At 36.0% G+C, this 27,969-nt stretch overlaps 1 long non-coding RNA gene across 1 annotated transcript; it reads right to left on the reverse strand.

The window, feature by feature from the left end:
- Positions 1 to 11,385: 11,385 nt before the first annotated feature.
- On the reverse strand, positions 11,386 to 27,895 carry LOC107034779 (uncharacterized). Its single transcript, XR_012074554.1, has 2 exons — positions 27,624 to 27,895; positions 11,386 to 11,555 (listed from the first exon to the last, which is right to left on the reverse strand). It is a non-coding gene; the product is annotated as an uncharacterized lncRNA (long non-coding RNA).
- Positions 27,896 to 27,969: the final 74 nt, after the last annotated feature.

The raw sequence follows: 27,969 nt of genomic DNA on the forward strand, positions 1-27,969 counted from the left end.
TATTTTCCAGATATATTTTCCATGCCTTCTATCAATCCTTCTGCATCCTGTTATGTATTGTGTGTGTGTTTGAAATGAGTATCTTTTAGACAACATTGCTAGCTCTTATTTTAATACAATCTGAGAGTCACTGTCTTCTGATTGTTAGGTTTTACCTATTTTGATTACTGAGTTTTAACCATAAATTATAATGTAATAATTATATAATAATTATTTTTATTACTATTGTGATACAATATGTTTTTTGTTCTCTTATTTTATGTTTTCTACCTACTGCAGTTTATTTTAAATATTAAATATTTTAAATTGTTTCCCATTTCTCTGATTTCAATTATGTTTATTATGGATTAACTACATGCATTCTATTTTTATTATTTTGATTGTCCTTATTAATTTAGTAAGATTATTTCAGTATATATTTTATTCATCATTGACTGTATCCTGGGCAATGCCCTAAGCAGTGGGGAATAAATAGATTAATATTTTGTCAATGTTTCTCTGTCAATATCAATAAACTTAGGAACAACTGTTTTCCCCCACCCCAAACAGAGAAAATTATTAACATCATTTCTGCTTCTAGCTTCCACTCTTCCTCCAGCAACTTCCATATCATCGATATCATCTGAAGTTTTAGTTTTGGATTTTTGTGCTTCAACAGTTGATTAAAGTCTTATTTATACATCAATAAATTCAACTTTGTTTCTTATATGTTTTTCCTTTCCATAGTAATTTCTTGCTTTTGGAATATATTCCTTCCTTTGAAAAGTTAAATTTCTAAGAACTCTTTTAAAGATATTCTTCACGTTGCTAGACTCTCTGATAACTAATATTTATTTGCTCTAACATTGAAATGATAGCTTAGCTGAATACAATATCAAATTCAAATCCTTTTCCTTGAAAACTCTCTTACACTCATTGTTGCTGTTATCAGGGCTAAAAAGTATTGGATTTTAGGTCTGAAAGACAAGTTTTAGTTTCTTTCTGAAAATCATGTTTTCTTTTGTAATACTAATTTAAAATGTCTCCGACATTAGGGTTCCTATATTTACTCCTCCCTTGGTTCACTGGGCTAACGCTCCAACATCCATCTTCTAAAAACCTAAGCAAACAGGAAGCACAGAGAACAATTTTTTAAAAGACAATTTTTCCATTTAAATAAGTCTGACCCTAGTTTGCACCTTTGGCTAGGATCAGCTCTAAATATTCAGCTCCTATCTTTTCAACCTTCTTATGAAATTTGTTTCTTCTTACCTAGAGTCAAACTTTAGATGGTTATACAAAAAGTGATCAACCAATCAGCCAAAGTGGCCTTTACACAAGCCCCCTTGATAGACACCGACCCTTCACTCACCTTCTGCCCGGTGACAGCCAGCTAACCCAGGACTCCAACAAGCCCCTTTGTTGCTCAGGATCAGCAGGAAATAGAGAGGTCGTTGCCCTCTACCTCCCAAAGATTTGGGGTCCTATGACTAGAGGTGGGAATGTTAGGCAGTTAGTTAGAAATGAGCAACGGGCAGGGGGAGAACAAGGGGGAAAAGAGCAACCCAGAAAATAACAGTATGCTTGCACTCAGGATAAGGGGCTCCAAAATTTTTTTACTTTCTATAAATGAGGGCCAGCAAGGAAGCCAGCTAGGATCCAAGACTGTGGCTGTGCAGCAGAGAGAAGGACCCAGCTTAACTTGACCCAATGCTCATTATAATGTAATTAACATTACAGTTTGAGCCCCCTCCCGTAGATTTCTCTGTGTGCATCATGGGTAAAATCATTTGTAAAAGAGATGGGCGTACCCGAGCACAAGGAACAGGAGCTGTCAATCAGCCTGAGCACAAGGAATGCCAGCTGTCAATCAGCATTAGGACTCCACCTGAGCAGTGAATCAATCAATCAATCAATCATCAAAATGCCTCCCCTAATCCAGGATATAAGAACAGGAGAAACAAAGGAGTGGTGCCATTTTTCCTTTCTTGGATTGGCCCGCTCCCAGTTCTCAGGAGTATACTATATTTTACCACCTTTTTACTTTACTAATAAAATCTTCTGTTTATATTTAAAAATCCACTAATATATATATGTATATATATAAATGGGGAAGTTTTTTCGACTTATCTCTCCAATTCAGTTCTTTATGTGCTCTTTTAAACTGAAGTCTTACATCTTGCACTAACTAACAAATTATCAGCATTTTTGAATTCAAATATTGTCTCTCCTTCTTGATGGGTATTGCCATTTCTATTAATAATCTCCATATCTTTAGACTTTATTTCATTCATTCCATTACTTTATTCCCTGCTAATGGCTTCTGAAAGAGTTCTTCAATCTTATCTTTCAATTCAGTAAATCGTTCTTCAAGTATGTTCAACAAGTTCTGTTCACTGGCAATAAGTAACCAGAAAATGAAATGAAAAACAGATGCAATTTGTGATAACAACAAAAACTACCAACTGCTTAGAAATAACCTAGCAAATACGGCCTAAGAAGTTTATGGAGACTTTTAAACGTTCTATTAAAAGATATGAAAGTAGATCTGAAGAAATAGAAAGATATAATACACTCATGAATACAATGACTAAGCTTTTAAAGATTTTAATTGTCCTCAAATTAATCTATAAATTCATCGGTATTCATTTCAACACCAGAGCTAGATTTTAAGAAGAACTTGACAAATTTATTCCAAAATTTATATAGAAACACAAATTTCCATAAATTGCTAAAGCAATTTTCAAAAATTTGACTCTAGGTGAGAAGAAACAAATTTTATAAGAATATAAAGAAAGGAAATTCCTACTACTAGATATCAAGATAGACTACAGCACCAAATGAAAACCATCAGTATGGTACTGGTACAGGGATAGACTAATTGACTGAAGGGGTAGAAAAATAAGGAATTAAACAGATTAGTAGTTATATGATAGCAGACATTGTACATAAGTTTGGAGAAATGATAGAGATTTCTGTTAGAGACTAGAAACTTGATTTACTACTTAAAGAAAAATAAAATTGGACCTCTAGCACATACTATTGTAAAACAAAAACAAACAAAAATCCCAAATGGATAAAAGGCCTGAACATGAGAGTAAAACCACCAAGCTAACCATATATTATGTTTACTGAAGCAAGGTATAAAAGCTCAAATTACAAGGCAGAAGCAAAAATAATTGGACTTTTGACTAATATGAGAACTTGGCAACATAAGTAAGAATTTTCATTAATAATTGTCTCTCACACAGGTTGTCCCCCTAGGAACCAGACCAGACCATAAGAAAGAGATTGCTGAGGAGGTTTATAATGGAGTATTCTTGAGGTCAACATCTATAATAGGGAGGGAAGGGAAGGGAACAAAACAGGCTTAGGTTATGGGGAGGAGTAGTAGTGTTGTGATGCAGTATCAATGAAGGCTTCTTGTCTGAAGCTGGAGAGTGGCTAGGCCCAAACATTCCTGTCTTGACCAGTCACTGGACGCAAGCTGCCCCAGAAAGCGTGTGTGAATTTGAGTGAGATAAATATCTCCACCCATGGCAGTTCCTAATAAAGGATGATTATTATGGGCAGCCTGCAAGTGTCACTTTTCATCAATGAGGAAATAAGCCCTCTGACCCTGAACTAGGATCTGAATTGTCCATCAAAGTTTCCATTTCAGTAACAAGACTGAGATTAAAGTGACCACCTGGGATTAAATATTTACAATGAATAAATAATAAGAATTAATATATAAAATATCCAGTGACTTCCGCAGAAACGAGTAAAAAATAACCAAGGGAGAACAAATAAGAAGTAAAGACTTAAATGATTCATATATAGTTACCCTAATCTCATTAACAATGAGAAAAATGAAGGAGTATTTATTAAGTATGTTGACCATGGCATTGTTTGTTATAAAAAATTGGATTAATTTAGCTGTTGAATGCTAATGAAACAGATAATATGTGACAATACATTATAATAGAATGATATACATTAGTAAAAAGAAACAAATCAATTAGTTGTAAACAAAAGGAATAGATTTTAAAAATATATAATGCTGACTATAAAAAGAAATCATATTTGTAATGCTGATATCATCTTATAAATTTAACAAAACATATAAAACAACTATCTATTCTTATTTTTGAAGATAGCAGAGGTAAGTGACATGGAAGTCTGAGCCCTCTGTATGATTTACTAGTACATTCTGGATGTGCTTATGCTGAAATCGAAATGCTGTTTCTGCACCTGCCCAACCTTATATGATGGATCTGATAATATCCAGCTCAGGAAAGAAAACCTCAGTGGCATAGTCACTTAGCAACCCATGGTCATGCTATCAGTTTCTACTAGGATTCATTATCAAGGCAGAAATGTTTGTTAAAACTGAGGCTAATTTTCTGACAAAAGAGACATAATCTTCCTCCAAATCCTAGAAATCTATCAGAGAGTTTGCACAGCAAACTTTTCCTTCCTAGATATCTCTTATCTGGCAAATCTGCTGAGTCATAAGGCTGAAGAGGCAAGGGACCTCAGGCTAGATCCTTTGTAGAATTCTGTCTTCCTCCAGGCCCCATTCAACATGAACAGCTTCCAAGATACCAAATACATGGATCAGAGCAGTAGTCTCAAGTTGTGTATGCTACCTCCAATATCAGAAGATACCTATCAAACACTGTGCCTCCCTCAGGGGTGTCAGATGCAAAGTGCAAAAACTTGTCCTCAGTCCTATACAAAATGTTGTGGCATGTCACAGACCACTAGGTCTCCAAAACTGTGGCAGCCCCTTGAATCTTCATGAGGTTTCTCTCCCACTCTCTGATATATATGTCTTATTAGAAATCTAGTGTATGTTCCACTTCCTGCTCACCAAGTCCTATTATCACAATGTTGTCAATGTACTGGTCTCGTATTATGGCAAGATGATCAAGATACCTGAATTCTCTACTGTGACAAAAGAGGATAGTTAGCATATTCCTGCACTTCTGTTCTTACCATGTAAATAAAAACAAAATTTGATCCTCATTAGTGAAAGGAATTGGAAAATACATACACATCTGCAAGATCATTGGTCCTACGACAAGTGCCAAAGCCTGTGTCAATCTACCATCATTTACCCAAGTGTTAGTCTCAGTAGCAGCTTCTGTGGTGGATGGTATAACACAGTAGCTGTGATTGAGCTGCCACAATAATACATTTATAGGTAATATACACATCTGTCAAGAGCCATTTCATTTTTTCAGGGTATATACAGGGGAACTGAATGGAAATACTATGTAGCCCATGACCCCTACACCTCTAAGTCTTTGACAGTGATATCAATTTCAGCAGTTCTTGTAATACAGTATTACTTCAGATTTATAATTTTCCTCAGAATGAGAGCATGGTTTCTAGGGATTCCACTTGGCTCTGGAAGCCCTGATGACTTCTATTTCACAGGCCATAATGAATGGGGTCTGCTAGCTACTGAGTATTTGTCTCTCAATCACGCATACAGGGACCAAGGAAATAACTACAGATTAAATTCAAAGGTACTTGGATACACTGTGAAATGAACTTGAGCCAAACTCCACCTGGCCTCCATAAGCTCCCATTTGACCAGAAAACCATGGTGATATTTCAGATCCATGGCAACAGTGTCAGCTCAGACCTTACATCTAACAGTCTTAGAAATGTCTGGATTTTCTTTGTTCCTCAAAGTTGTTACCCTGGAAATGGCTCCATGTCACTTCGAGAGAATAACTGAGGGAATATATATTGTATAAATTTAATGTGGCATTGCAGGCTTCTTTCTCAAGGGAATCATGAGCCTCAATCAATGAGTTCTGGATTTGAGAACTGACTTAGATCTGGAAATTTGGTGAGGAACAATTTCTCATTTTAGCAGCTGGTATCAGTCTCCCGCCTCTCATCTTTTTTTTCCCCCCTTTCTCTCCTTTTCTCATAAGTATCTGCTCACCTATCTCATATTTAAGAACACCATGACCTGTTACCTATTACTATAGATTCCTCAAAGTCAAAACAACTTGATAGCAAGTCTGGTAATTGCATCTACCTTGCCTCTGATAATTGAATGCTATTCCCTCGCCTGATCCTTATTGATATTAAAGAGCCCAGTTCAGTAGCAACAACCAACACTATCAACCACAGCCTACTGAGAGCAACCACCACCAACCAAGCTTCTTAATGATGCTGATGTCCACTAAGCAGTGTAGTCCTTATGTAGTGTCTTTTGGTCCATCCAGGGATATTATCAGGTTATAGGTGCTCAAGTCTTACACAGATTATCTGTTCTAACATCCCCATCTCCTGAATCTTCTGAGCCCTTCTATGATACCATATAAGGGACTTTCAGATTTTTCATTATATTTGCTCCATTCAATTTATAATGCCATTAAGAGAAGCCAGCCTACACAGTCCTTATTATTATGTTGACCTCACCCTTTAAAAACACCATAAACATCACATATTCCAGTGCTCCTCCTTTCATCTGCAATTTATTCCAAAGCAACGAAGGTGAAAGCCTTAGTACTCATGGTGCTACTGCCAGTCAGGAATTTTCAGCCTCCTACCACCACTAGTACTGGAATCCTCATTGCTCCCAGACAGCTGAGATACCCAGTTCTAAAATACCATCATTGTAGTCTACTATCTAAATTCTTACTATCAATGATCTTACCCTGAGGTTCCCAGAAGATAAAGCTTAAGTTAGAGATATTTATATCACTACCTTTTAAGAAAGTGCATTCGCAGGGTATAGGAGTGAGGAAATAAAGAGAGTGAGAGAAGCAGGGAAAGCAAATACAAGGATAGGTTACCATACTGACTACTGCTTAGTACGTAGTATTGAAGGAGGAATAGTAAAATGGCTGCACTTAGGCTAACAGAGTCTTACCTTTATGCTTGCCCCTAAAATGGTCAACTAACCTGACTAACCATTTGCTACTCACAGCTCCAGGCCCACTATTAAAACTAAAGCTATTGATCTTACTGTTTCTACTTTATTCTGGTAATCAAAAGTTACAATCGTGCTTGGCTTCTGAGTTGTTCTCCAGGAAGAAGGTCACAGAACCGTAACCCTACAAAATAGACCAAATTATCAAAAAGAACCACACCACAGGCATTTGTGAGATGAAAGGATTGAAGTGACAATTACTAGCCTCTATAATATTGGTCATCTGAAAACACCATCACGCCACTCTGAACCTTATGACAAGAAAATGATTTTGCTGATTGTTATCTATGTTTTATTGTTTGAGCTATGACTATATAATCGGCCTATCCCATTCCCAAGGTGGATTCACTGTTCTGAAGGCCTGCTGTGGGTCCCCTTTGCCTGGCAAAGTAATAAAGCTGTCTCTTTTCTTCTAAGCTCTAAGACCCTGTCTCTGATTTACTTGGCTCATCAGGGATGGGGGACAGTCCTTCGGCAACAGTATGACTGCTTGCTTATCCGTGTGGAACCATCTTTCAAGAGGCCATGAAAATGAGACCAAAACCAGACAAAGACACTACCAAAAAAGAAAATTACAGGCCAATATCATTGATGAACACAGATGCGAAAATCCTCAGCAAAATATTAGGAAATCGAATCCAACAACACATAAAAATATTGTACACTATGATCAAGTTGGATTCATCCCAGAGACACAAGGATAGTTTAACATATGCAAATCAATCAATGTGATACACTACATCAACAAAAGAAAGGACAAAAATCACATGATCATCTCAATAGATGCAGAAAAAGCATTTGATAAAATTCAACCTCCCTGTATTCTTAAAGTGAAAAGCAGATCAATATACATAGTTTTCAGAATAATTTCCAGCTTTTAGCCAGCTTGACTGTAATCAGCTGGAATCTTACTCTATTGCCTGGTTCTCTGTCTTCCAGGATAAGAATTTATTTCTGGAGTATTCTGGCTGTGTTTACTTAATTTTTTTTTCTCTTGAAGTAATATATGAAAATCTCATATCTCTCAAGCATTGCTTACAAGCACTATCCTTGCCTATAGTTGACACCACAGGGCAAGTTTCCATGCAACACTTCTCCCCCTAACCTCTCTTTTTTCCTCAGCTTTACTGAGGTATAAGTGAAAAATAAAAATTGTGTATATTTAAGTTATACATATACATTGCTGTTTTGATACACATATACATTGTAAAATAATCACCACAATCAAGCTAATTAACATAGATATCATCTCATATACTTACTATTTTTTTAATTCAAATTTTTTATGTGGTAAGAACGCTTATGATTTACTCTCTTAGCAAATTTCTCCCACGTTCACTTCCGGGTGACAGAAGACTTTCTTTTGTCCTTTCTGCCTACTAACCTCCTCAGCACATTCCCTACTCCAGCCCCTTTTTATTCATATTGCTTTACTGGGAACTGAATTTTCTGAGGGTTTGAGGGCTGTAGGTATTTGGAGGATAGTAAAGTCTATGGCGGCAACCAGAAGTAAGTTTATTTCAACAAATAGATGGCTGTTCAAATTTGTGGTTGGCAAAATCCTTGCATCTTTACTGGGTGTAAACTGCAGTCTCGCTCAGCCTTCCTCCTCTTGGGTATTGCTTACATTTGAGGGCCAAAGTATGCCAAGGCCTCCAACTATTTCTCAGCTTAGCCAGTGTATGTGCAGTTACTGGAAACTTCTCCCAGTCTTTGAGACAAACTGTTTCCCTTCTTTTCAAGATTGTTTTGGCTTAGAAACTTTTCACATTCTGTCAATGGGAGAAAATGGGAGATTATGAGAGGTTACTTTAGGGATGGCTTATGTAGTGTTTAAAGTGACCATTTTTAGTCTCAGAGCACATTGCATCTGTGTCAATAATGACTTTGACTAAGGAAATGTAATTCTAGGGCTTAAGTTACTAACCAGTGAAATGGTTATGTTAGTTTATTCCCCCAACTTAAAGATCTCTGGATATTAATTTGTGATATTATGAATTGTAATAAGAAATATATATTTGCCCTTCATCTCAGGTTCCTAGCTCACAGATCCCCAAATCCTTGGGACTTCTTGAGCTATAAGACCAATGGGAACATCTTTTGTTATAATATTTGGTCTCTAGTCCTAAGTTCCTGAAACCAATAAAGGTAAAATGGATGTGTTGTTATTAATAACAAGCCCCTTTCCACCACAACTGGGTTATGTTAATGAGATAACTTTTGGAAAGCAACTAAGCATAAGGGCTGGTTGCCAGGGGAGCCAACACGAATAGAGGGTTGGAATATTCACTCTCACTTCCATTCCCTCAACGTCCCCCACCCACAGCCTTTGGGAGAGAGGGGAGAGGGCCTAGAGGCTGAATCAATCCCCAAAGGCAAATGATTTAATCAACCATCTGAATGTAATGAAACCTCCATAAAACCCCTAAAGGACAGGGTTCAGACAGCTTCCAGGTTGGTGAATGCTGGAAATGCAGGTAGAGTGGAATATTCAGAGAAGGAATTGAAGCTCTGTGCCCTTTCCCCGTCCCCTGTGTTATGCATCTTTTCCATCTGGCTGTTCTAGTGTTACATCTTTTTATAATAAACTGGTAACCTAGTAAGTAAACTAGTTTCCTGAGTTCTGTGAGCTGCTCTATCAAATTAATCAAATCTAATGAGGGGGGTCATGGGAACTTACAATTTATAGCCACTTGGTAGAAGTACATACAAGTAACAATCCGGACTTGTGATTGGCATCTGAAGTAGGGGTGGGAAGCCTTATGGAACTGAGCCCTTAACCTGTGGAATCTGATGCTATCTCTGGGTAAATAGCACGAGGATTGAGTTGAATTGTAGAACAGCCAGCTGATGTGCAAGCATTGCTTGTTGGTATGGACAATCCTCCTACCCACATTGGAATTGGATGCAGAATCCTTTATAATTGTTCTCAATGCTCCAAGTAGCTAATAGTCAGAACAGAAGTCCTGGAGTCAGAAAAAAGACATAAGTTGGTTCTATAAAGAAATAGCTCTTTGATAGGATATTTTACTATCAGATAAAGTATATGGAAGGAAGTTCATAGCAATAAACACTTACATTAAGAAGCAAGAAAAATTTCAAATAAACAACCTAACTTTACACCACAAGGAACTAGGAAAACTAGACCCAAAGTTAGTAGAAGGAAGGAAATAACAAATATTAGAGCAGAAATAAATGAAATAGAGACTAAAAATACAATAGAAAAGATCAATAAAACTAGAAGCTGTTTGTTTTTTAAAGATAAACAAAATAGATATCCCAAGAAAAAAACAGAGAGAACTCAAATAATTAAAATCAGAAATGAAAGAGGAGATACTACCACTGATACCATACGGGATCATAAAACACTACTATGAAAAATTAATGCCAACAGGAGAGTCTATGAGATATGGCTAAATTCCTGGAAATACTACAAACTACCAAGACTAAATCATGAAGAAATAGAAAACCTGAACAAACTGATTTTTAAGGAGATTGAATTAGTAATCAACAACTTCCCAACAACAAAAGTCCAGGACTAGATGGATTCCTGTTCAATCCTACCAAACATTCAAAGAAATAATACCAATCCTTCTCAAACTCTTCCAAAAAAAATCAAAGAGGAGGGAACACTCTCAGACTCATCTTGTGAGGCCAGCATTACCCCGATACCAAAACTAGACAAGGACACCACAAGAAAAGTATAGGCTAAAATCCTCAAGAAAGTATTAGCCAACTGAATTCAACAATACATTAAAAGGATCATGCACCATGATCAAGTGAGATTTATTCCAGGGTAGCAAAAATGGTTCAACATTCACAAATCAATCAAAGTGATATGCTATATTAACAAAATGGAGAGTTAAAATCATATGATCATCTCAATAGATGCAGAAAAAGCATGTGACAAAATTCAACATCCTTTTATGACAAACATTCTTAAGAAAGGGGTACACAAATGAAGTAAATGGGTCAAAGTTCACACACACCAAACCTCCAATGATGACAAGTTCAAGATAAATAAATAATCACTTTTAATGGGATTTTTAGGATCTATTCCCTAAGGAAGTGAATATTGAATGGAGAGTTTTAAAGAACAAGTTGGAGCTAACTAGCGTTGAGTGCCCCAGAAAATCATGGTTCCTTCAGGTTCCTTGAATATATTTGCATACACACACACACAATCATACTCACACTGAGACAATAACAAGGTTCCTTGGCATTATTCACAACATTATTTGAATGATCAAATGTATTTAATAGTTTGATAACTAAAAGACTGTGAAAGATCAATTTCAAAATCACAATGAATTTAAAAACTATTAATTTTTCTGAGATTTGATTGTGTTAGATATTTGTGGGTCCCTGAGATTTATCCTTTAAAATGGATACTTTCACCAGTTTAATGGATATTGTCTGAATTGTGATGCACTTAATTGCATGAAATAGAAGCACATCTCTGTAGCTTAACCTTGTAATATCATTTTATTTCCCACACATAACAAGAAGTCTGAAGGAAGGGAGTCTGGGCCCCTTGTATCATTTTGCTCCATCATCCTCACAGGGAAGCTTTTATCTTCATGTTTGTGCAATCATGGAGACAAGACGGCCTCCCTCTCTTCAGTTGTGCTGTAGGCTGGACAGAGAAAAAAGGACAAAAAAAGTGTCTGTATTAGAAAAACAAAAATATTCCCAGAAATCTCTAGCAGAAACATGCAAGTATCTTATTACTTACACTTTTGTTACATTGCAACCCTTGGATGCAACAGAGCCTAAGAAGGTGAGTATTATACCTGGGAACATTGCCAATTTGAACAAAGAGGGGTTCTTTTTATCAGTAAGGAGAAAGTAAAGAACAGCTCTTAGGTAGGAAATTAAGATGGTCTAAACGTCATTGAATTCAGAATGCTATATAATCAAAACTAGTATTTTTAAGCAGTCTAAATTTTCAAAGTAATACTGAATTTCAATAACTATTCACTTTTGCTATGTTTGAGGGTTTTACTTTTTCATCAATAGCCACTGTTAATAATGAAATAATATAAAGAAATATTTTATTTACTTTATTCCCTGTATTATACTAGTGAGAATGAGGTCATTATAGGCTATGAATAGTTTTTGCACACTAGAATATTCTTTTTTTATTTATCTTATTTAAATGGTTGCTTTAGGGTCCATGTTATAACCAACACCAACCTCCTTTGGACGGTATCTAAAATTTAAATAATAGGACCTAAGTCCAAATTATATGGATTTTTCTGAGTTAAATACCAGTATCTGTTATAAATAACAATTTTAATGCCCACATATTGATAGTAGAATATTAAGTCCTAAATGGATTCTTTAAGCTAAGTGTGGAACATTTATTCAAGAAACTTTTTGGGGTTTTGTATATCTCTGCTAGCCTTAATAATCTAAAACTTGGTGTTTGATAGATTAGTTTTTAAGGTATTAAAATTGTTACCTCTTAAGGAACATTTTCCACACTTTTAAAACTATTTCTTAATTATATTCTATCTCCCATTAAAATGTAAATCTTAGGTTCTTGCATTCCTCAAAACCAATCTTTAATGTTGATAATCAAGGAAGATTTTTCAGTGACATTTAGGTGGTGGGGGAGAAGAAGAGTCCAAGATAGGACATGTGTCTTAATATTCTATTTAAAAGATACTTAGAAGCAAACATAGTACATTTTTCTAAATGCAAATCTAATACTAATTCATATCGAATGTAATACATATTACAGATTTACATCTAATTTCAAATCCTCTGTGAATTCAATTAGAGTTAATTCTATCTTGTCTTATACATCTTATTGAATACACTTTTCAAATCTAATTTTGATCCTATTGATTTAAGATGATTTGTTTTATAAACATTCATGCATAAGTATGATATACTGTGTCAATTATATCACATGACACATGGAGTTCAGATAAAATATCATTTTCTCCAATTATAAAGGAAAACATATCCTTATTTGCCTATAGCTAAAGCATTTAGGAAGAAAGACTATATAAAAGCATAATTGAGAGAATGACCAAATAAGAATTTTTAAAAAACAAGAAAACTGTAAGAGACAAGGTGCTCCCTATGACATATATGCATATATAGATAAATGTATATTGTTTGATTTATGATATATGGATATATATGATGATATTCTGAAGGAAAAGAATTGGCAAAATGAAATAATTAAGTAACTTTGTTTTCTCTCAAAATGTCCCTGGATGTTTAAGGCAATTATTTATTTACTTATAAGTTAATTCTTCTCCATCCCCTGAATAAAACTTTGGTTGGTACCCCACAGCAATCTTAAATAATAAAAATCTTCCTGGTACTTTGGTTACTTAAACTATTTCAGTTTAAAAACTTACAGGCACAGCTAGAGTAATAATAAAAACTCTAAGCTTCATTCAATATTAAAGCTTCTACACTCACCTAATCAGCCATGCAAGCGAAGGCAGCCTGTAGAATACAGTATGGCTTGGATAGATACTCCTCTATTTTCTGAACTTGTCTTTCTTCCTCTCTTTAATTGCTAATTAGCACTGTTTCTGACCACATCAGGTTTCAGGATGGTGGTGGGAGGAGACGTTAGGGCACTGGAAAGCTCCTGCATGCTTGTATTTTTGTGAGCTGCCATCATTGATTGCTCTCTGGTTTGACAGGTGACAAAGCTGACTCGGTCTTTTTCCCTTGCAGGGTGTTTCATTTCCTTGCAGGGTTCTTCAGAGTATTTACTCCTTTCCCCATTCATTAGTAGACATCTCTCAACTATACTTCACTGTGATTTGGGTCTCAGCAGTCCATCTCTTCACAGACCCTCTCTGTTGGTATCCTGTGGTCTCTTAGGCAGCCCTTCTGGATAAAATCCATTTAAGATGACTGTGGGCCAGCTTTTACCCACATATGTGTGGTCCACACCTTCTCTATGCATCTTTGGTTCATTTTCAGTTATAATTTAACTTATTTTTCAAAACTAAGCTCTCTATGTTGCCACAACTGGTATTTTTCAGATGTATACAGATGTGTTTTAACAAATAACACCAAAATTAAGTTCAAAGTATAACTGTCATAGTTATTTTGCAGTCATGAATATAGAACAACAAAAAAAAACTATTCTATGTGGTGAACACATTTATTGATTATTTAAATCATTGAGAATGGGTAAGACAGAGCAACATCCTTTTTTTACAGACAAAAAGGAAAATAATCAATTTAGCAAAACTGTTACTGGCCAGGGGTAGTGTGATTTATGTGATGCATTTTATGCGAAGCTTTATGTAATTCACTCAAAAGAGAATGGGATCTAAGGTGGGTTTGTGGGTTTGAGTTCTATTTTGATAATGTATTAGTTACAAGTTTCAAGAAGTTGACCAAGTTTAATAAGATATGTAATCCAGTTTCTTCTACTATAAAATGGGGATAAAACAGTTCTAGTAATTGTATTGTTTGATGATTAAACAAATGCAAAACATGTGGTTTATAGTACATAGTAACTCCTTAATAACTGTTAGTTAATTTTGCCTTCTAACACTGGTCAAATTGTTTTTTTTTTTTGTTGTTGTTATAGCTGTGGCTTCTTCATGTATTTATGTTATTTTTTATGACTTCTTAAGTTAAAAATAACATAAATATTATATGAAAATACACATTTTTTTACATTATTTTCAGGTCATTAAATTACTAAATGCAATAATTAGCAAGTGTATATTAAAATGAGAATCTTTGTTTTATTATGCTACATAAAACAAACTTTATCAGACTATAATTAATTTTTCTAGAAAAGCAAATACATCAGTAAAAATAAGCTCCTACCTCTAATGATTTAATCTTTGGAATTAGTAAGCCAAATAGAGAAGCTCTGGTTTTCAGTGTAATAGGAGAGCCAGATTATTAGAGAAAAGTCCTCCATGATGTGCTGGGAGAAAACTCTATAAGAATTTGGATTCGCAGTTCAGGATTTTATGATGCAAATTCTGATTACTTAGATGTTTACAGCTCCTCCTCAACTTCTAAGAAGTTATTCATGTTAGTAGCCAAATAATAGTCAAGTTGTTGCTAAGTGCAACGGTTAGCATTGCATCTATAGCTATAGTAGTTATCCAAGAGAAGACACTAGTATCATTCCCATGTAGTTAGTGTCATTACTTCCTTGTTTGTTTATACACCTCTCACAAATATGTAGCCATTTAAAGATTCTGATTGTAATGAATGCTCAACATCTTTTCTCCATGTAGTTAAAAGTACTGGGAAGGACTAGGGCAAGCTTTTGTCCCCTGATCTTATTTTTCTATTCCACAGAGATCCAAAATAACACTGCAAGGGTCTACCACATAAATTCTACATCACAGTTCTAGATACTGTCTCCCCCCAATAGCTAAGATTCTAAGATGCATTATTTTTAGCTATTAATGAAATCTACTTGCGTGTACTTTGTTCAAGATCAATGTTATTATTTTCTGGACCTTTTCTATGTAGATAACAAATATTTTTCCTTCAAAAATGTTAATGTTCTGTTCATAATAAGCTGATGATTTGAGTTTTTTTCTTGTATATTTAATATATTTCATATAAATATATTTGAAATATCTCTATATACATTTCCTAGGTCTTTCCATTGAAAGAGCTTAGAAGAAATGGCCTACCAATGACAACAAACAAGACAAATCACTATATCCTCATTTTTTAAATACTGTTCTTCACTTAAAAAAAAATAGAGTTCATTGGAGGGGGGAGATTTGAAACATTTTGTCATATCAGGGAGCAAGAAAGTGTTCAAATAACCAGGGGGACGCATTAAAAGGCTAACTGAACCATCTTGAAGGAGCTCCTATGGGCCAATTCTGGGAAAATTTGAGCATGAAAATAAATAATATCAGTATTCTAATCCATTAAATAAGAATCTAGTTCATACTGACACAAACTTTAAAAATAAATAAATAAAGGGACTGATACTAAGGGCTTACAGTTTTATTCATTTGCTTAGTTCATTTAGTAAATGTGTTATTGTGCGACTGTATCACCAATAGCTTCAAGGAGAACCTGCAGGTGAAAAGCCTCTTCATGACGACGGATAAAGCCTGGAACAAATGCCAGTCACTTAGACACTTATCTCCTTAGACACTGAGCAAGTACCAATGCATTGGAAACTTTCTGGGGAAAATAATGCTCCAAATATGTATTTCCAATTTTGCATGGTTACGTTAATGTCGTTTTTCTGTCATCTCTTAAAGTATGATGCTGTAATTGTTCCCTGACAGAAACTACCTTTGACTTGGCCTGTCAAATGGTCTGCATCCTCCTTCTATTTCTTGCTACATCCCCCATAATTTCTCCCTCCCAGCTTGTCATCCAGCTACTTGACTTCTGCTAGGCTTTTAGGAATTGAAAAAGCCCTCAGGTTACAAAAAAGAACATTGAGTTCTTGTAAATAAAATGTAATGAATGCCTCAAACATAACTCTACCACTCTAACTTACAAAGAGAAACAAACAAACCACATAAAACACACTATTAAATCATGATTTTCATTAAGTAGTACCTGGTTCTCAATGCTAGCATATTTAAAAGGCTGAAAGTCTACTAAAGTGTGCTAAGTGGAAAAACTGAAAACTGTGTGTCAAAAATTATTCAATCTTTTCACAATATTTCCATGAGCACAGTTTGAATATGAAGGATAATACTGAACATTTTACTGTTTTGAAATGACATAATGATAAATGATCTAGTGACTATAGACTATGGCTGTAGTGTAGAGTTAATTTATGGCTATTAACTAGAATAAATATGTCATGGAAACTGTTCTGAAGAGCAATGTTACTTTAGTTAAATCATAACAGCAAAAAGATATCTCATGCATTCACTCACTGAACAATGATTTGAGTATCTATTAAATACTACTAGTACTATGTTCTATGTAGTACTACTACTATGCTGGACCATAGGTACCCAGATATGAATTAATAATGTCTCTGTCCTAAAGAAACTTACTGGTGATAAAAGCAGACATGTAAATAAGTAATTACAAAGCAGTGTCTCAAGTGCATAAATCAATAGAAGCACAAAGGCTGAGCAATTCTATGGATGGTGGGCAGCAAATAGTGAGAAGCTTCCTCAAAAGAATGCTTGAAGTGGATTTTAAGAGAAGAGTCACAGTTTATCTGGCAAGACTGAATAAATGAGAGGCTATTAAGCAAAAGAAACAACTATCAAACAAAGTCACAGAGGTACAGAATAGCCTGGAACATGGTGAGAAGGGGTAAGGAAAGAATTAAATTTTAAGCAAGGTTCAACTTGTAGAAGGCCTTAGAGACTAACCTAGGTGATAGCATAATTGAATGCATAAAATAATGAAAGTGAAAATTACCTAGTCTCCATCCTGTCCAGTTCTTTACCACCTTGGGACCTAGGTACTTCCTTTTCCCCTGCCTGAAAAGTCCCTCCCTCAGATTTTCACACAACTGGATGTTGTACCTCATTCAAATTTTGGCTTTAAAAATCCTAGGGAAAAACCACCAAACTCAATTAAACCATACCAAACTCACCTAATAACCTTCTATTTTCTTTGTTTTTAAATCAATACAGAAAGGATACACAGACTAAATACTAATTTTACAACTTTATGTGACATACCTCTTTGATTTCTAGTCTTTTTATTCTTGCAAACTAGACTGAGAAAATTGTGGAAATTGCTAGGCAACATCTGGTGCAGTACTGACCCTAGGGATTTGCTAGTTGGCAATCTTCCCTTCATTCTGTAGTGAACATATTTTGTTCACTAGTAGCCGTTATGAATATGACTAAAGCAGAAGAAACCCTTTCAGAGATATCTGCATTTTATATCTCAAAAGGATAAATCTCTAATGCAAAATTATCAGGCAATATGACAAAACACAGCGAAGCATTTTGGAGGGAAGCAGGAAAGATGTTCTAGTCCTTTAAATCATACCTCACATGCAAATCTTCCTATCCTTAAGGAGACCTACCTCTCTCCAGAGAAATCTCCATTAGTACTGAGAAAACTTAAACTTTTTTTGTTCCGCTTCCTGCTAAAGTGTGAGCTTCAAGGAATGTTTATACATAAACTGACAACCTTTAAAATATTTTGGGGGCCTAAAGAGAAAAATGTAGTATGATTGTTCTTATGGTCTGTAAAATGTTTGAATGAATCCCTGAACTATTGTAGTCACATAATCAAATAGACCAAGTACATAAAGCCCCTTGCTTCTTCAACTGTGATTTAGAAAAACCCTAAAACACCAATTATTACTAAATGAAGGAAATATTCCCTTATCTTCTATCAAGATACAGTTGAAAATAGAAAGACATATTTAAATACAGCCTAAAGTAGAAAGCATAACTGCATTGCAATAAAAATATGTTCTCAAAATCTTCTGGTTTCATTAAAATGACAGTCACTATGCTATAAAATATTGTAATATATGCAAATTATTTAATTGAGAATCAAAAAACTAGATAGAATTCATTTAAAATCTAGATCATATATAATTAGTAACTGACCAATATCACAATCAGTATTAATTGTAGGTAAAATACTTGTAATTGTCCTTAAATAACATGGGCCATAATTTATCACACATTTATGTTAAATTTTGAATTGCATCATATTTACTTATTCATAGTTCATTTTTATTAACACAAAGTACACTGTAACTTAAACAGATATTGATGAAATTTGCATTGTAAATTTACAATATTAAAATTGTGGTAGTAGTTCTCAAATATCGGACAGTAAATTATTCAAGAGGCTTGGAAGATATGTTGAAAAAGGAACAGGAGTGATTCTAAAAAATTGATTGGAAGCAACAATGGGAGCAGTTGATCAGAAGAGCACATGAAATATTATGAATGCTCATGAGAGGGAAGTAATAGGCCTATTATGCACATCCCTGATCAAGCCAGATGTGAAGAATGTGTTAAAAGAGCATTCGCAAACTGAAGCATTGCTTGAAGATACAAAACAGAATGATGAAGGCGTGGTCCTTGAGTATTCATTGCTGATGTATAAAAGGTGTTGATGGCATTAGTGCTTAATGATTAAGCTAACATGAATCCAGAACGAACAAGTCATGCTTTATAAAGGAAAATGTGCACTTTTTGATTTGACTCGTTCTTTATGAAGCTAAGGCAGCTTCATGTTATCCCTTCTTTCTCTTGATATCCTATCTTTCATGATCTATAGTTGGTGGAGTTCCATCTTTTCTCCTCTTTGAAAAATCGTGATAGCTTTGCTTTTCACCCATCTTCTATTGACTCTTCTAATGTCCACTTTTCTTCAGAGATTACAGAGATTATCCTGCCAATCTCTTCTTCAGAGATTAGTTTGCCAATCTCTTGATTCTTGTATTGCCCTAGGACCTAACTGAAAGAAGTTGGAAGATTAAAATCATCTATAGTAAGTAAAAAATGATTTCCAATTATCTCAAGACCCATCTTAAGCTACAATTTTCTCATAAAGAAATTTACCCTCCCTTTTTCACATTTAAAATTTTCTCCTTGATAGCTAAGATAGGAGACAATTGTCTTAAAACTTTAACATCTTCCCAGATGGCAAATTTCTTGCTGTCCTTGGTGTTTTAAAATACATTCTTAACTTTTGGGTTGACTTTACTAGCACCAGTTGATTCTGTGCTTAATATAATAGATACTTTGACTCTTTCATATTCCTTGTAGTTATGTGTCTCCTTTTTTTCCCTACTATTGTATTTTCCTTCACTCACTCAAATTCTGTGAGGAATATAATGTAAGTCATGCTCTCAAAGAAGTTATAGCCCAGAAGTGAGGCTGATGTATATCTAGAATTTTACAATACAAGAAAGATGTAATCATGTGAAAAGGATCAGGCAGCATCTCATGGGAGTTCTGTGGATAAGATTACTTTCAGCTGATCATATGTAAATAAGAAAACTTTCTGTAAGAGGTTTATTTAAGCTGGACTTTTAAAGAGTCCCCTACACAAGCAAATAGTTGGGCTTCAATGAATCTATAAATTACATGAAATGATATATACATATATGGAAGATATATGAACATGTGCATTTCTGGGGGCAGGGAGAAGGGTGGGATAAGAATATTCATCATATTCTGAAAGACATCTCTGACACTCAAAATGGTTAAAAGCAAACCACATCACATAGAATAGTGTTTGGAGAGGTTTGCAAAATTATTAAAATTCTGATTAGAATTACATTCTCATTGCCTCCAAATGTTCATCTGCATTTTTGCCTCTCAATAGTCTGGCTGAGGAAGCATGATGAACTTTTCTCTGAATTTTCTGAAATATGTTTTTCCAAAGCCTAGAAATCACATCTGACTGTTTCTTACTATTTCAAGAAAGAATATGTTCACTTTATTTCCATAACTTTCATTATACCTACGAGATTTTTCACTATTGACAAAAATTAAGCCCATGATAGTACTGTCCTTTTGTTGCTTCTTTTACTTTATTGGAATGGAAACTACTGTCATGTTAAATCAACAACAAAATGATAAATATAATAGGCAGGATTAGAATATGGGCAGTAGATATATTAACAATGCATGTAGTTTATTTTACATTTTAAAAAAATTTATAGCAGAAATTCATGGGAAACTAAAGGCATATACTAAGGAGATATATGGAGAAAAAAGAATAAATTAAGATGTGCATCTGGAAGGAGGAATAATAATGTGAAAAATATAAGCAGTTATAAATATAAGAGATAAATAGTGTTTCATAAGTAAGAGTTTTTGCTAAGAATGAGTGCATGAAAAAATGGTAAGATGGTTTTAAAATATTTGGAATCACAAAGTAGAAAGTGACAGCAATTGAACTACTCGCTTAAATTAAAAAAAAGGAGGGGGAGATAGATATAACTACTTTATAGTATGGAATTCAAGTACCTGAATTTCTGAAGTGTTTAAAAAAAATCTAGTAAAAAAGGCCTAAAAATATAAAATGTTTGAGAATATCTTCTTGAGTTTAGTAGAATGTGAACTGGTGATAAAAGATTGACAGACACCAAGTAAGTAAAAAGCAAAATAAAAAAGAAAGATAAATTCAGATATTGACCTTCAAGAAGTATGCTTGCATAAAACTTATGCTTGCATAAGAAGGGATACATTTGCAGATCCAAATACAGTATTATTCCTGTTGTATTTTGTGCATATGTTGAATAAGGAAACAAAAGTATCAAGAGTTCTTACATTATTGTTTACAAAAAATATTGCAATGACTTTAAAGTCACAGAACAACAAAGAAAATATTTTGCTGCTTTCTTTTCTTGAGCTGGTCAGATTTCTCTCCACACATTGTGAACTCTGTAGTTAAGATAGAGCAATGATTTAAAAGGCTTTGCAGTTCTCTTTCCTCAATTTGTATATTCTGCATGGTCCATGAATTTCACACAAAGAGGTGCTTTACAAAGGACCAAAGTCACTTTGTTCAGAACTTTCTAGCAGCTAAAATGATCTCATACCCTCATTGACTGAAGCCGTCAAATTGTGCCTGTCCTCAGATCTTTTACACAGGGCCAGGTGACAAGCTGATAGTTATGACTGAAAGTAATTTCCTGAGATTCAGAGATATTGGACCATATACTCCCTCTCAATAATAAGACGAATACTGAAAAAAAAAAAAGATGGCTCTATGAAGTACAGAAGCATAATCAATTAACATTAATTCTAGACTAAAATGAAATAGTTCTGGCCCTTTGATGAAAATTTAATTGATAGAAATCTAAATGTTACAATTATCAAAATATTTGAGGTTTGGAGGTAAAGAGAATTAGCACTCTAATGTAATTTGACAAGATACCAAATGAAATATGCAGTTCTTTGCATGTATTTGGAGAAGTTTAAGACCTTATTAACTTCAAGAGCTGATTTCTCAACATTAGATCTTCACAGTCTATTTCACTGATCTTTCCTCTCCTCTCTGCTTAGTAAAAGATATTACAAATCAGAGTTCAGTGTTTTCCTCTTCTAGTGTTTTGTACTCTGCAGAATAAGGCCAAAGAGTCAAGGTTTCACAGTGTACCCACATCTGTCTCTGCAGCCCAGACCCTCTCTAGGATTTGGGCTTGTATTTTCATTCACTGTATTTAAGCTGTGCATACCCATGGAGTCACTGTGCTGAGCCCAGAAACCACCCGATGAATATTGCAAATCCTCCTGAAATATCATGTAGGCAAAGTTTGAGGAAAAAGCAGTATTTTACATCAGTATAAATTTGAACCTACTGCAGAGTAGAATCTAAAATCCACAGGACTTTTTAGATAAAAACTGAAGGCTTCAAATAAGATTATTTGATTAGGGGTGGGTGAGTGTATCATTGTTGGAGATATTTTGATAGAAAACTTTAAGAAGCTCTGCATTAGGCTAAATAAAATTCCTTCATAAATATGGATTAGCATTTCTATGTGAATACTATAGGTGGAATGAAGAGGTTTAATAGGAATGGTCATGGACAAACTATGAAGCAGATCCAGTTTATCTTCCACCACCACCATCACCACCACTACCACATCTCAGACCCTACCCAGACTCTGTCCCAAGCTCTTAAAGAATCTGGCTTCTTTTGTTAACTTCAGCCCCAAGGCTAAGTATATTCTGTCTTTTCTTCACCCATATGTGCTCTTCTGCATTCCATTCTCTTAAGATATTAGCATGAATGTAAAGAGACAATCATTTAATACTAAATGGAAAAATTCACATTAAGGTAGTAGTCAGACAATAAAACTTTATACACTATCACTTTGGATGTATCTATCATTAGGCAGAATTCTGCTGAGCATTTACATCATGCAAGGTTATAGGAATGGGCAAGGTTATAGGAATGCAAAGATGAACTGAAAAAAGTTTGTTGTGGAGTATAAACTTGAAAGTAAGGAAGTGTATGAGATGCCAAGTTTCCACAAAGGGTACATGGAAACATAAAGAAGAGTATGTGTCGTGTTGGTAGAAGAAAGAAGAGTCAGCAAAGATTTCTGAGAGAAAATGGCCTGATAGGTATGTCTTAGAGGGTGAGCAGGTATAAGCCACACAGAGAGAGAGGGTTGTATTTCAGGCAAACACAGAACCATGAAACACCCTAGTGAGTCAAGGCAACAGAAATTCAGGATCAAAGAGGCAAAGGGCTATAAGGGGAAGGGGAGACCCAGGCCTGCCCCAGGTCCGAAATATGGTGAGGGATTGGTACAAAGCTTTGTACCTCATTTTCCTGATTGGAACATTACTGAAATTCAATTTTTAAATTTCTGTCATTAATAATATTCCAAGGGACCTAGAATAGATGATATAAAGGGACTTCCTTTCATCTGTGTTTCTTTTAGAGGATCCACTTCAGCCAGGCGCCCTGGATTACAATTCCAGGGGGTATATGGCAAGAAGTGGCTGGATAATTAGGAAGGGACAGAGGAGGTTGACACCAAGATAAGGAGTTTGTACTTTACTGAGTGTTTAATAGGCAGCACTAGTGAGTTTTAAGCAGAGGAAAAAGGAGAGGTTTCAAAAACTTTTCTTGGGTAACACAAATAGAGGTTTTTGAGGTAAAGGCAGGGAGAGGGAAAATAACCACAATAATACGGGGTAGTTATGCTGATAACCTGAACTAAGTTAGAAACTGAAGATATGAATGTGTGGTGTCCTATAATACTGCAGTAGACAGAATGATGGCCTCCTGAAGGATATCTAGATGGGCCTGATGTGATCACAAGAGTCCTGAAAAGTAGAAGAGGTAAGCAGGAGAGTCAGTGTCACAGTGATAAGATGTAAGCAGGACTTGACTGGCTGTTGCTGGCATTAAAGATGGAGGAAGGCGGTCACATACCAAGGAGCTCAGGCACCCTCTAGAAGTAGGAAAATGCAAGGAATAGGATTCTTTCCTAGAGATCCAGAAAAAATACAATCTCCCCTCCTCTCCAACATCTTAATTTTAGCCCAGTAAGAACCATTTTGGACTTCTGGCCTCTGCAACTATAGATAGTAAATCTCTTGTTTTGAGCCACCAATTTTGTGGAAATTTCTTAGGAGTAGGAAAATTACAAATAACCAACTCAGTCTTGGCATGAAGAAAGCCCTTGACTGAAAACCATACTGAACATTTACACTCTCTGTTAAAATGTGGGGCATGTCTTCATTAGAGAAACTTCTGGTCAGGTAAGTCTCATCCTTCATAAAAGATTTTCTAGATGAGGTACACCACATGTAGGCCTTACTGTTCGTGGTTCTTAATCCTTCCTCCTCAAACACTTAAAGGTCTCTTCATATATGAATACAATTTTTATGTCTTTTGATCAATCAACTGCTGACCTTGTGTCCACTTCTGTTCAGATAGTTACTTTAAAAATACTCACTATTAGGGACTTTAAATGTAACACAGCATTAGAAGTAGGAGCTTTAGAGTCACACAGACATGGGTCAAGTAACAACTCCAGCCCTTACTGGTAGTGTGACTTCAAGTAATTTAAAATACCTGAGCCTCAGTTTCCTCATCTGTAAAAAGGAACAGCAATATCTTAGGTCAGGACCCCCAGAAACACACTCTGAGATGAGGATTGTGTGCAAGTGTTTTATTAAGGAAATGCTTTCAGGAAAAACACATAAATTACCAGAGTAAGCAAGATAGGGAAGGAAGTGATTCCAGGCAAAATCCTTCATCAGCATGATCCTGCAGGGGAGCCCTAGGGTGTAAACTACACCTCAGATTTTCTTACTGCTAGAGACTTTTATACTGGGTAGGGCAGTCCTTGGCAAATGGTGTCCTAGGAGGGAGAGAAGTGAACTCCCAAGTGGTTCTCTATGGCTCTCTGTGCCTGAAGGCAAAATGAGTCTAGTAGCCCTTGGGCAGTCTTCCAAAAAGAGTCCCAGGGGCTGGTTGTGAGAAGTAAAAGAAAACAGAAGATGGGGGTAAGGCAGACTCAATCAAAGGAATCCTAAGGGATGGAGATGGAGCTTGACTGAGTTTGCCACAAGCATCCACCTTATAGAATTCTTCCAAGGATTGAATGCGCTCATGTTTTTCTTTCTTAAGCTTTTAAGCTTCCTAAACTATTTTTCTTTTGGAAAGGCATGCAATATCTAGTGCCATGTTCTGCACATAAAGTGCTCAGCAATGAAATAATTCTTTCTTGACACAGGCATCCACTCCAGACATGGGGCAGACAAAGGAGAAATAAAGTAAATGTGAAGGACACCAGAATTGAAAGTAACCATATTAGTCTGAATCTAGCATTTCAAAATAATTATAATTCCATTATATTTTTCAAAGAGTTGGAAACTGGAACAACTAAAGACTCACAACTATTTGCTTTCATCTCTGAAGAGCCAGGCAAAAAAACCCAACTAACAAAACAAATAATATGTTTATTTGATGACAATGAATCCTATAGGAAATGCTGCCCTTCCTACCCCCAGGAAACAATGTAATGAGCCCTCAGAATACATGTAATTTTTTTCTTAAAATATCTCCTTCTTTGCTATTCTGTTACTATACTGATAATTAAAAGCTTTAATTTGGATAGCACTTTACAGTTTTAAACTGCATTCACATTTAAGTGCATTTATAGAGAATTCAATTTTATATGATGCCCACAGAACTGTGTCATATATATTACTATCCCCTTTTTACAGATGAGGGAACAAGCTCTGACAGGATAAGTGACCTAGTTAAGGTTGCACAGCTAAAGGCAGGATCCCAACTTCTGGTTCAAAAGAAAGTGCTCTACTCAGGGTTCTTTTATCAGTCAAAGTCCCATCAGGAGACAGAAATCACACCATAATTAGAGCAGGGGAGATTTAATATATAGAATTATTAACTAGTAATACAGGGAGTGACTATTAAGAGTAAAGATATCACTAATAAATGGAAGAATAGTGGATTAAGGGAGCCGCCACTACCTCCAGGGCTGTGGGAGAGTCCCCACGGAGGTGTAACTTACAAGAACTACCCCATCCCTGCCCTCTACACTACAAAGCCTGAGAGACAGTCCTCATTAGAGATAATGTGGTTGTGGTCCACTTGACGGCCAAGAAATTGGTTGAGGTGTCACAGACTGGGTTGGTGAGGAAACCACCAGCTAGGAAGCCAGTGAACTTGCTATGAAGCCACCCACTGGGTTGCCAGCAAGGCTTACCAGGAAGTCACACACTGAGGAACTGGCCAAACTTCACTGGAGGGTGTAAAACCAGCGTTTCTTGGACACTACTGGCTAGAAATCTATTCACTGACCACCACATCATAGAAGCAAAAAGAAAAGCAATGGAACCAAGAATAGGAGCCCCCTTTTGTATGCAATGTCCCTCTAGCACCTTCTATTGGCAAGAGCTAACGTGCCAACTGGCAACAAAGAAATGTTTACAGGTTCCAGCTCTAATATCACAAGTCAGAGGAAAGAAGATGAATTAGGAGCTGTGAAACACTAAATTAGCTGGCACACACCTCAGTGCCTCTCCTGGATTCTTGAGGGTAAAATGCTTTTATGCCAAATTCCTGCTCCATTTGTTTTCTTTTTCCATAATTACCCCTACAATAAAATGCAGACACAACCTCTGGAGACACTATGTACGATATACATGGTTATTGCATGGAAGAGTGTACAACACAGTGACTGAGACCAGGTCTTGAGCCAAAACACTTGGGTCTGAGTATTAGCCTCACCACTGACTAAATCTGCAGCCTTGCAAAAATTAAACTCTGTATGCCTCAGTTTTCTTGTCTGTAAAAGGGGATGATAATGGTACGTATTTTACTGAGATGTCAGGAGAAATAAGTAAATATATGTGAAGACTATAGAACAACGTGTAATAAATGTTTAAAAAAGATAAATAATAAAAAAGAATTTTATAAACAGTATTTACCCTTACATGTTAGTTTGCAACAGGCTTAAAAATCCAGTTCTCACCATTATCAAGTTCCACTTAGAACTGTGTCTTATAATGCTAAAACGCAACTTCTCTGTGTGATACAAAAAGACTTGCCCACTCCTGGGCATTGTCTGCATCTCTGGCTTCAGATCCTGGCATTGCCTCTGGCTCACTGAATAACCCTCATTAATCAAAGCCAATTCATCGGGGGACCCGTTTTCTCAAGTGAAAAGACACATGATTAAACAAATCATCTTTCTTTAAGCTCTTTTCCAGTTCTGACTAGCTTTGATCCCCCACTTCCCCAAACAATGAGTTATACTAGAGAGGGAAAAATGAGGAAATTATCATTTTGAGTGCCTACCCACATATGCCAGGCAAGCACTTTGCACGTATTACCTGATTTCATCCTCATCATATTCCTAACAGATTAGTACTTTTAATCCTATTTAATAAATAAGGAAACTGAGGCTCAGGAAGGTCAAGCAATTTACTCAATATTACACTCTTCTTGCTAAGTAGCGGAGTCTGAATTCAAACCTGGTCTTCTGTTTGGGTCGATTAAACATTTTTAACTGTTCCGCTTGCCTCCCACACTGTCTTCATCTCAGACACCAAGAATTCTAACTGCTCAGTGCTTTTCATGCTTTGCTTTAAAGAGATGAGTGGGTGTGCAACTTTTATTTTTTGTCTCAAAAGTATCATTTGAAAGTAAAGCAAATGAAACTTATTTACCAGTTACAGGAATTTAAAAAGTCATTCCTAACGTCTCACACGAAACCAGTGCCTGCGTGAAAACCAGCGGCCGTCCTGCATCCTTGCACCCCAGTCCTCACCTCTCCTCCCAGCTGCAAACTTGATGAAGAGGAAGGAGCCTGGTGGCAAGCCAGGGAGCTGAGTTCTAGCCCGGGTTCTGCCGCTCTGTTCACTCTTGAAGCCTTCTTTTCCTTCAATGTAGCAGGAGGCTGACGGGCCAGGTCAGTTTAGGGTTTCTCCCCAGGTAGCAGCCCGGCTCTGAGGGCGCTCGGGGCGAGGGCGTGCCCCGTGGTCTCGCCCCAGTTCCCGCGTGAAACTGCCCAGTTCTGCGAGGAGGCTGCTCAGCGCGGCCGCCCCCAGCCCCACCCCCACCCCGCAGCCCCTTTCTTCCCGCTTCTCCTAACTAGGTAAAGAGAAGCCCTTTCC

This window comes from Vicugna pacos, chromosome 7, assembly GCF_048564905.1.
Source record: "Vicugna pacos chromosome 7, VicPac4, whole genome shotgun sequence".
NCBI lineage: Eukaryota > Metazoa > Chordata > Mammalia > Artiodactyla > Camelidae > Vicugna > Vicugna pacos.